General features: G+C 41.8%; 1 long non-coding RNA gene across 1 annotated transcript; it reads left to right on the top strand.

Annotated features, from left to right (window-relative positions):
• Positions 1-9,702: 9,702 nt before the first annotated feature.
• LOC117550196 lies at positions 9,703-11,145 on the top strand. Its single transcript, XR_004569590.1, has 3 exons — positions 9,703-9,792; positions 10,695-10,971; positions 11,068-11,145. It is a non-coding gene; the product is annotated as an uncharacterized LOC117550196 (long non-coding RNA).
• Positions 11,146-11,150: the final 5 nt, after the last annotated feature.

The raw sequence follows: 11,150 nt of genomic DNA, 5'->3' as shown, positions 1-11,150 counted from the left end.
TTTTTAGTTGTCAGAAAGTATTTCGAGGTGTCACCCTGGACAGCTTCGTCCGCTGGCTGCTGATGTGACTCCCTCTGAACCCCCACTCGCAAACGTCGGGGTCACCACTTTGTTGGAGTTTTGAGGTTTTTACAACCCCACTCGTTTTGACGAGTCCTGCTTAAAATCATAACAGGAAGAAAATCAGAGAACACCCGGATACCAGTTTAAACAATAATCTGTTTTAATTATAAAAGGTAATAATGCAATGCAATATAATACATTACAATACAATACAATTATATTGTAATGTAAGGAGTAGGCCGGCCCACTCCTGCCCTGGTTCGCATGCTGCGTAGATCCTTCGGTCCTGGCAGCCCGAGAAGAGAGAGCGAACGCCAGGACTCATACAGGAGATATACAAGAAAAGACCGGAGGGGTTAGGTCAGCTGGTCATCTTTTCAGGTCATCTCATTGGGAGATGCAAAATATGCTCTGTCACAGTGAATCAGCGCGGGCCAGCAGAAAACAAAACAGGCTCACTTTGCAACAAAACACATCTTATCATGTATCTTATCACATAAGTTATGTGTTTCTTTATGAAAGCCATACTTGTTGGAAATGTAACAGTCATCATCTCATGACCTCCTCAGGACCAGCTCACCAACAACGCCTAACTGTCTTCATACCCCCAGGCCATCTCTGAACTTCCATCCACCCTAAGTCAGCTCACCCAGAATCAGAAGGACCATTGTCTCTCTTAACTGTGTGACTCAATTCTCAAGGCCTGCAGGATGCGCATCATTAACTTAAGAAGAATTTAACCATTATATCTAATGGTTAACCAAGAAAAACACTCAAAGGGGTAATCTTTTCACTCAAAACAGAACTCACAAGTAATTCTGCATTTTACCTCCTCAAAAATAGCCTAAAAACACCCTTTTGATAAAAAGGGTAAAAGTGGAAGAAAAAGACTATTGCGCTAATCTACTTTTAAGAAAAGGGAACATTGTTTCAGGAATCTATAAAAAACCTCTCTATATTTAAGAGGGAAAATGTACTTTGTTCCTTCAACTATTAACACACAGGAATGTATATACCCACACATATATTAGGGATAACATGATGCAATACACCTCTTACATTAAAATGAATATACCAAAAATATACTTTTCATCAATCTCCACAAGCCCCACCACTGTATGGGTTAGCCCTACCATAGATTACCCAACAAAAATACTCTCTCGCAACTGCCGACCCGTATTGCGCAAGCGCAGATCTAAGATCCAGTAGAAATGATAAAAAAGTAAAAGTCTGCTGCTTATTGTTCTACTAGGCCAAAATAGAGTCAAAGAGTATATGAGAGTGAGAGTGTGTTAATTAATATGTTTGGCAGTTTGGAGTAAGTCTGTAGATTTGTTTGTGTGTGTGTGTTTCATGTATAGGCCTCTCACGATAATTAATTTTGTTGGATACATTTTCCCGGAAATTATTGCGATAAACGATAATATTGTCGGCACCGTTGTATGACCATTTTAGACCACTGACATAATGATAATACATAATAATAATTCAAGTACATCCTTTCCAACTGCTAGTCACATCCTCATGTAAATGGAAATGTATCGAGTTCATTTTTATTTATCGTACGATAAGTCAATTAATTGCTTATCAGGCACACAATAAAACAGTGGAAACAAACATGTGTTTGACTTTCATTAGTGAATGAAACTTTGTGCCCTTTATCTGTGTCCAATATTGTGTATTTGTATATATTGTATATATATCCTATATATATGCTAAGGTCCCGCTGCTGACACGATAGCAGTCATTTCGTGCGCATATGTGTAATTAAACCCATGATATCAAAATCTCACTCCAGCCAGGTACCCAAAGTTGGCAACCCTGCTTTATCATAATTTTTCATGGTGGGGCTAAGCCATTTCTTGGTATGGGTGTAGCCTACCCCAGCCATACCCTGGCGCTGCCACTGGTGGGATGTATGGGGCGGGCCATTCTGCACATGCGTTAAATGCGTTAAATATTTTAACGCAATTAATTCAAAAAATTAATTACCGCCGTTAACGCGATAATTTTGACAGCATTACAATAAAGTACTTCTTATTTGATCTTAATCCTCAAATATTAGCAAATTTTACTTTTTCAAATATTGATGTAACTACATACACATCGATATGTTGTATAAATATTGCAAATCAAAATCTTTATTCACTACTTATTACCAAAAATCGTAGTTCTATCTCCGGTAATCATGCATTCAAATGTCCCACCACGAACTTCCGGGGAACTATTGAGTCTCCCTGAACCACGTGACGATCAAGCATTTTGGTGTGTGTGGCTGTTGTGAAGTTTTACTGGAAATTAAAAATAATTCTTAAATTTAAACATGGTTTAAACATGGTTATAAAAAATAATAATTTGGTGTATGTTTTGGTCAAAAAGATTTAAAAAATAAATAAGACCGTAGATACACGGATTCAGACCGATTCAGAGCTCATCTGCGCTCTTATTTTGTAAGGTAACAATCCGGTAGCAGAATATGAAAAACGGTAGTAGGTGTCACTACCCGATTCGTCCCCCTGCCCGATCGGTACTGCGCATGTGCGAGATGGTCCGCCATATTGGACAAGTCCGGACGGCAACCCAAGATGGACACTTGACACAGTGGCTTTTAGCAAAGCTCAAAAAGAAAAACCGAGAGAGATGAGTTATTGTTATTACAACGTGACTTCATTATTATTTAACAACTCTTTTTATTGGGTTCTTTTATTTGGGGTTAAGTACATTGTCAGAATAAGTGAGAAATGGATTTAACTTCTGTTAGACAGCTATCATACTGAATAAATATTTACTGTGAATGTATGCAAAAATGTATGGCATATGGCTGTCCAACAGAAGTTAAATCCATTTCCAAGGCACACCAAAGGACAAGTAAAAATCTCAAGGCACACCTATTGTGCAAAATAGCCCTTATAACACGGGTTATCACTCATATCATGTAAAATATCTGTAAATGTGCATAATTATTTACTCATGCCAAATAAAATGTGACAAAGACAACTATATTACTCATGAAATATTTATTAACGAAATATTTCAGAAATTAATTTGAAACTTTATCAAATTAGGCTTCATCAAAGCAGCAACACACTCATTTAAACCAGACAGGTCACAAAATTAAAAATGAGACAAAGGAAACTCAGCAGAAATTCAGCACAGAGAACTGTCAATGCAAGGAAGCTGCATTGTCCATGGTCCTGAACTACACATTATAAATGTAACATTTCAGCAATCAGCATCGAAACATGTGCTATTGTAAATATGTTGCCGATATATTACACTACTTCGTTACTATCTACATAAAGTAACTCGTTACTTTACTCGCCGAGCACATGCGTGAGTGGCAATAACTTTCCTTACCAGCAGGCGGCGGTAGTGTGTATTTGTCATTCAAAACAGACAACAACCGGAAGACAGAGAAGAAGAACAGATTTACGTGATATAAACAAACAACAAATAGCGTGTGCGGTAGCTTCACCTTAGCATGTGTTCTTTGCAGGTGCTTGTTGAGGTTTGACCACGTGGTGTTTCCAGCAGTGGATAACAGCTTCTGGCCTGGACACAGTTTGCACCTCACCGTCACATTCCTGTCTATTCTTCGGACGAACTCAAAATAATGGGCATACCTCCACCCAGTGTGCGAACTATACCATGGTCTCCGGGATTTTTTTGTTGCGGGGGGGGGGGTTTAAATGCTGATCCGTGCATTAATAGCAACAGCACAGACATAGGCCTATTATAAAGAGAAAATCTGTTGCACACGGGGTGGTGCCACAGGTCTAGATTTACATGAAACGTCCCAATGGATCATGTTCATGTCAACAGATTTCCCGAGCATGTACGCAAACTTCAATCAACTTGATAATAAATAATCCACGGACCACCAATGTAACGTTTGACTGTTTAATTAAATCAACTTAAAATGACTCAAAAACAGGCTACATTGTTTCACATGGGATATAGCCTATTATGGCTGTAGCCTACACAGAGCCGAACACACACGATAAGAGCAGCCAGCGGCACCAACCATGAACAATATCAGGGTTGCCAACTCTCACGCATCTGGCGTGTGACACACGCTTTCACTCTCAATCTCACGCTCTCACGCTGCCCAAACTTCTCACGCCAAAAACAAGATGAACCGGCGATCGTTTTTGGTTGGTTATTTACAATGTTGAGTTGACAGCTGCTCAAGCTGTCGATCCGCTCCCTCCCCGCCCCCACCCTAACATTAACAGACAGCAGAGCAGTGGGAGACGGTTGGTCAATCCCCGACCCGTATTGCGCATGCGCAGATCTAAGATCCAGTAGAAATGATAACAAGTAAAAGTCTACTGCTTATTGTTCTACTAGGCCAAAATAGAGTCAACGAGTATACGAGAGTGAGAGTGCGTTAATTAATATATTTGGCAGTTTGGAGTAAGTCTGTAGATTTGTTTGTGTGTGTGTGTTTCATGTATAGGCCTCTCACGATAATTAATTTTGTTGGATACATTTTCCCGAAAATTATTGCGATAAACGATAATATTGTCGGCACCGTTGTATGACCATTTTAGACCACTGACATAATATAATATATAATAATAATTCAAGTACATCCTTTCAAACTGCTAGTCACATCCTCATGTAAATAGAAATGTATCGAGGTCAGAAAAGTTATGGAGTTCATTTTTATTTATCCTACGATAAGTCATTTAATTGCTTATCGCGACAGGCCTATGCACACAATAAAACAGTGGAAACAAACATGTGTTTGACTTTCATTAGTGAATGAAACTGTGTGCCCTTTATAGTCTGTGTCCAATATTGTGTATTCGTATATATATCCTATATATATGCTAAAGTCCCGCTACTGACACGATAGCAGTCATTTAGTGTGCATACAGTATGTGTAATTAAACCCATGATATCAAAATCTCACTCCAGCCAGGTACCCAAAGTTGGCAACCCTGCAATATTAATATTAATAATACAGCTATAGCACAACACAACCCTCTCACTGCCTGGAGAGACGCGACGCCACACACACAACACAACGGCTCGTCTTCTTGTGTCTCTTCAGCCCCCAAGGTAACGTTAGCTGTCAAGTTAGCACTAGCACTGACGTTAGCTCCCTCCTCTCTCGGTTCTGTTGTAGCAGCAGTCACAACGTACGATGTGCTACCACCAGCTACATTCGGTTGGTCTTCTTGATCAGGTTGTTTGGCCGTCTTTTTAAAGAAATTGCCCAAGGTAAGTTGTTTTTTTCTTTTCATTACATTACATTACATTGCATTTAGCTGACGCTTTTATCCAAAGCGACTTACAATAAGTACATTCGACCAGGAAGACACAACCTTGAAGAAAACAGAATCATATAAGTACATCAGGTTTCATAGAGCCAAACATTTCAAGTGCTACTCAACGGGCTTTAGATAAGCCAGTCCTTTATTAGTATAAAAGTGCTTCGTTAATAGTTCTAACGCTCAAAGTGGAGTCGAAAGAGATGAGTTTTCAGTTTGCGCCGGAAGATGTGCAAGCTATCTGCCGTCCTGATGTCAATGGGGAGCTCATTCCACCATCCTGGAGCCAGGACAGCAAAACCCACGTGTTTTCGCCGATGGGAACTTGGGTCCCCCCTCGCAGCGAGGGTGCAGCGAGTCGTTTGGCTGATGCAGAGCGTAGTGCACGCGCTGGGGTGTACGGTTTAACCATGTCCTGGATGTACGAAGGGCCAGATCCATTCGCAGCATGGTAAGCAAGTACCAGTGTCTTGAAGTGGATTCTAGCAGTTACCGGAAGCCAGTGAAGGGAGCGGAGGAGCGGAGTGGTGTGGGAACATTTAGGAAGGTTGAAGACCAGACGAGCCGCTGCATTCTGGATGAGCTGCAGAGGTCGGATGGCAACATGCAGGTAGACCAGCCAGGAGGGAGTTGCAGTAGTCTAGGCGTGAGATGACGAGAGCCTGGACCAGAACCTGAGTCGCTTTCTGTGTCAGCTGGGGACGTATCTTCCAGATGTTGTAAAGCGTGTATCTGCAGCAACGGGTTGTAGCAGCGATGTTTGCAGTGAAGGACAGGTTGTTATCTAGGGTCACACCCAGATTCCTTGCAGTCTGATGTTGATTGTTAGGTCAAGAGTGGGACAATCTTTTCCCGGAAGGAAGAGCAGCTCAATCTTGTCAAGGTTGAGCTTGAGGTGATGAGCAGACATCCACTGAGAGATGTCAGCTAGACAAGCAGAGATGCGTGCGACGACCTGGGTCTCTGAGCGGGGAAAGGACAGAATTCATTGGGTGTCGTCAGCGTAGCAGTGGTAAGAAAAACCATGCGGGCTAATGACTGATCCGAGCGAGTTTGTGTACAGGGAGAAGAAGAGGAGGGGACCAAGAACAGAGCCCTGAGGGACCCCTGTAGTTAATTGACAAGGGTCGGACTCAGACCCTCTCCAAGTCACCCTGTAGGTACGGTCTTTCAGGTATGAGGTGAGGAGGGAAGTGCAGAGCCTGAAACTCCATGTTTTTGGAGAGTGCGAAGGAGGATCTGATGATTCACCGTGTCGAATGCAGCAGACAGGTCCAACAGGATGATGACAGAGGAGAGGGATGCAGTTTTGGCAGTGTGCAGTTCCTCCGTGACAGCAATGAGAGCAGTTTCTGTGGAGTGACCTTCCTTGAAACCAGACTGGTGCGGATCCAGAAGGTTGTTCTGATTGAGATAACAGGAGAGTTGTTTAAAGACAGCGTGTTCAAGTGATTTAGACAGGAACGGGAGGAGAGAGACAGGCCTGTAGTTTATAACATCAGACGGGTTGAGAGTGGGTTTCTTTAGGAGAGGGTTTACTCTTGCCTCCTTGAGACTGTTTGGAAAGTGACCAGAAGTTAGAGAAGTGTTGATGAAATGGGTGAGAAATGGTAGAATATCAGGAGCGATAGTCTGAAGGAAGGTTTGAAGGGATAGGGTCCAGAGGACAGGTGGTAGGGTGGGGCAGAGGTAATGAGGGTAAGAAACTCACTTGGAGAGAGAGGGGAAAAGGAGGTTAGTGTGTTGGTGGAAGGAGGGTCTGGTGACCCAGCGGTGAGTAAAGGTGAGTCAGAAAAAAGAAGAGCGATATCATCAACCTTTTTTTCAAAGTGGGGTAACAAGTCGCTTGACAGAAGTGAGGAGGGGGGAGGGGCTTTTGGAGGGTCCAAGAGGGTGGAGAAGATGGAAAATAGTTTTTTAGGATTGGAATAGGAAGATTAGATCTTATCTTGAAAGAAAGTGCTTTTTGCCTGAGAGATTGAAGCAGAGAAAGAGGAGAGGAGAGCTTGATAGGTTAGGAGGTCGTCACAGTGTTTGGATTTCCACCGTTTCCGCTCTGCTGCCCTAAGGACGGTTCTATTAGCACGCAGTGCATAATTTAGCCAGGGAGCAGGAGGGGACTGACGAGCCTGCCGAGATGTGAGAGGACAGAGAGAGTCCAGAGTGGATAGAGAGAGTAGAGAGGAGAGTTTCTGCAGCAGAGTTTGGAGGCAGGAGTTGGAACGAGTCAGAGGAAGGGAGGGCTGAGAGCACCGATGAGGCAAAGGTAGAGGGGGAGAGGGAAGCGAAGGTTACGGCGGACAGTGCAGGATGAAGAAGAGATTAGTTTGTTATGTTTGGACAAGGGGTAGAGAGAATGAAATGAAGAAGTGATCGGATGTGTGGAGCGGGTTTACAGAGAGGTTAGAAGTAGCGCAGTTCCTTGAGAATATGAGATCAAGGACATTGCCAGCTTTATGAGTCGGTGGGGACGGAGACAGTGAGAAAGCAAAGGCGGTTAACAGAGATGTTAGTTCGTCTATCTTCCCTGTCTGGAGTTGAAGTCTCCGAGAAGTACAGCGGGAGGGCCAGTTTCAGGGATGTGTGAGAGGAGATTATCTAATTCCTCCAAGAAGTCCCCCAAGGCGCCTGGTGGACGGTAGAGAACAACAATGGTTAATTGTATAGGATGGGTTGCTGTGACGGCATGGAATTCAAAGGTGGAAGGAGTGAAGTTAGGTAGTTTGAAGAGGGAAAAGCTCCATTTGGGAGAGAGCAGGAGACCAGTGCCACCTCTTCTGCCAGTTGGTGTGGGTGTATGGGAGAAATAATATGCAGTGGAGAGAGCTGCTGGGGTGGATGTGTTGGATGGAGTAATCCAGGTCTCAGTGAGAGCAAGGAAATCCAGAGACTGCAGGGAGGCGTAGCCAGAGATGAAGTCAGCCTTAGGAACTGACTGACTGACTGGCAATTCCACAGGGCCACCTTGAAACTAGATGTTTGGATCTCAGTGGAGGCATGTGGGATAGATGAGAGCAGCCGGTTATAATCGATTACGAGATTACACGGGGCCAGTGATAATTGCGAGAAGACCCATGAACAGGAATGGAGAAAATACACATGATTATAACATGAGGGGGCTAAACAACCAAATAAAATAAAACAACCAGCGATACTTAGTTTCAATCAAAGTAGGATTTGCCTAGTCTTTGCCTCCCTCGTGGACTCCCGCAGGGACTCTAATGTCTTTGCCAGTCTTACTCCCGCAGGACTCTAATGTCTTTGCCAGTCTTAGCCTGTCTGACGCTGAAGCTGACGCTCCAGGAAAGTGCTACCTAAAATGGACACCTGATTGCTGAGTTCTCACAGCTGTGGGGCAACGTCCCGTTAATTAGTTAACTCTGCAGCTGATGGCCCTCAAAAGGAAATCTAGACTGGCTTCCTCCTGAGTTGTTATTGTCTTTTAAGTCAATTACATTAAACCCTAAGTTATAAAGTTATGAGTTTAACCCTTAATACAGTTACACCTACTCAATAAAGCTCTTAGTATTCTACAAATGTTTAAATCAAAGTTAACCCTAGCAGTTAGTTAGTTCACTTTTCAGTCAAATGACTTGTCCCAAGTTTCTGCCTGACAGATACTGTAGCGGTTTTGAGTTTTAAAATCACAATTCCAGTCAGATCAACTACAGAGCATTGATACAGAGTACACACACTGAAACAGAGAAGTCTAAAAACACAATGTTACTCACACAATTCTAGAAGTCTCCAGTAGCTTTCCTGTCAAAATCGAGTTGCACACACTTTTCGACATGTCAGCAGCAGCAACAATGCCTGGTAAACATGCAGTGCTAACTAAACGAGCTTGTGAGTGAGTGGTAGTGGTGGAGCTGCGGGCAGCGTGCAAGCAGGCGACACTTTTTTCATGAATCATAAACTCTAAATATAATTTTATTTCACTTATTTTACACCTTTGAAAAAAAAAACATGCCCAAAATGGAATGTATTTGGTCATCATATCAGTATTCCAGCCTGTCCTCCTACAAAAAACGACCAAATAGGTCGATTGTTTTCCGACCCAAATACGACCCATAGCCACGTTTTAAAGTGTAGCACCTCTAGTGGTCGTGTAAGAAACACATGCTCCCGTCTATTCATTTCTTTCTTGCAGCAGTTTATTACGACCTATTGTCATGTTTTAAATTTAGCAACTCCTGGCGGATCGTAATCCCGTGAACTTTAACCTTGGGCATCAATAAAAGTGCGACGAGTGGAAGAAGAAGAAGAAGAAGAAGAAGAAGAAGAAGAAGAAAAAGAGAGAAGAAGAAGAATAGAGAGAGAGAATAAGAAGACGAAGAAAATAAGAAGAAGAAGAAGAAGAGAAGAAGAAGAAGAAGAAGAAGAAGAAGAAGAAGAAGAAGAAGAAGAAGAAGAAGAAGAATTGTTAAAGAGCGTCACAGCTGTACAAGTGGTAAATCTGATTTCTGTATTTCATTTGATTTTTACGCTTTTAATTAATCCTGTCGTTTGTCTACAATCATGTTTAACCACGATATTTCAGTTTTACGTTTTAGGGCTGGCCCGTGGCATAGGCAGTATATGCGAATGCTTGTTGTTAGCAATAGCATGGTTGCAAGGTTAGCACTTAGCTTAGGTACAGATGCGCTAACGGATATGTATTGCAATATAAGAAGGTTCTTCTGCAACAAGTTGGAGGGAGAGTTTTTCTCTTCGCACAAAAGGAGCTAAAATCTTGCCTAAAAACAAAACCCTTTGTAGCACGTGACATAAAACATAACAATGGCAAAAGTATGTATATTCAGCCAGACCAGGACAGATATGACCTTAAAACAATGCGAAAGGAAATGGCATTTATAATAATAATAATAATAAATAATAGACATTTACATGGCGCTTTTCATAATGCACACACTTTTTTTCTTCTAAATGTCACCTAACATGTTGCATTAATGATAGTTAAGGTAAGTTCAACACTTTAATATAATCAGGTCATAGTAGTTTTACTCCTTAAACATTCGCTAATTCAACTTAAGTTTTTGGAAGCCATCACATCTAGTTAAAAAGAGAAATATATTTCCCTTGTAATTACTGATTTACCTGGGACTTGATTGACATTGGTGCCTGTAGTTTTATTTAGACAAATGTTTATTTATGAAACAACAATTAAAAGACATGGTAGCCACAACTAATCTGAGTTAATCTGTTGTTATTTTTCAGGTCATCCATCAATTCAATTATTTGAAAATAGCCTATTATCATAAAAAATCAACGGTTCTTTTCAGAGCCATATTCTTCTTCACCCCTCTCATTTTCTTGTCTTTTGTTTTGTTTTTCTCCCTCGCTGTATGTCAGTTCATCCTTTGTTTGTTGTTGCCCTTTTTACCCTCACTTAAAAATGGCATCCAAGCAACTGAATGAATGGCTAGAGGCAGGGAAAGCCCTCTCAGATGAGTTGGCAAATAAGGCAAGTACAACATTATCCAAATATGTATTATAACATTTACTCTCAAATGTTAAAAGACACACACATTACAAAGATTTGTAATAACGCAAGGATCAAATATGTCCTGGAGGAAGAGGGACCTGGATGGGAACATTCTACCCCAACATTGGAATAAGAATCGATCTGGTCTGTACAATATCATCTAGTTCTAGTGTTTCATTAAGTTTTAATGTCGTTGGTCTTCAATAATGTTTCCTATATCATCGTACTTTGTTTATGCAGTTAAACCTTCCAGCTCTCTGGAGTCCCCAGAGGTCGAGGAGACACATGAGATTCCTCTACAGGTCCCAAGTCTTGGTATGCAC

The sequence above is a fragment of the Gymnodraco acuticeps genome, unplaced genomic scaffold, assembly GCF_902827175.1.
Source record: "Gymnodraco acuticeps unplaced genomic scaffold, fGymAcu1.1, whole genome shotgun sequence".
Taxonomy (NCBI): domain Eukaryota; kingdom Metazoa; phylum Chordata; class Actinopteri; order Perciformes; family Bathydraconidae; genus Gymnodraco; species Gymnodraco acuticeps.
This window is presented reverse-complemented; position numbering and strand designations above follow the sequence as displayed.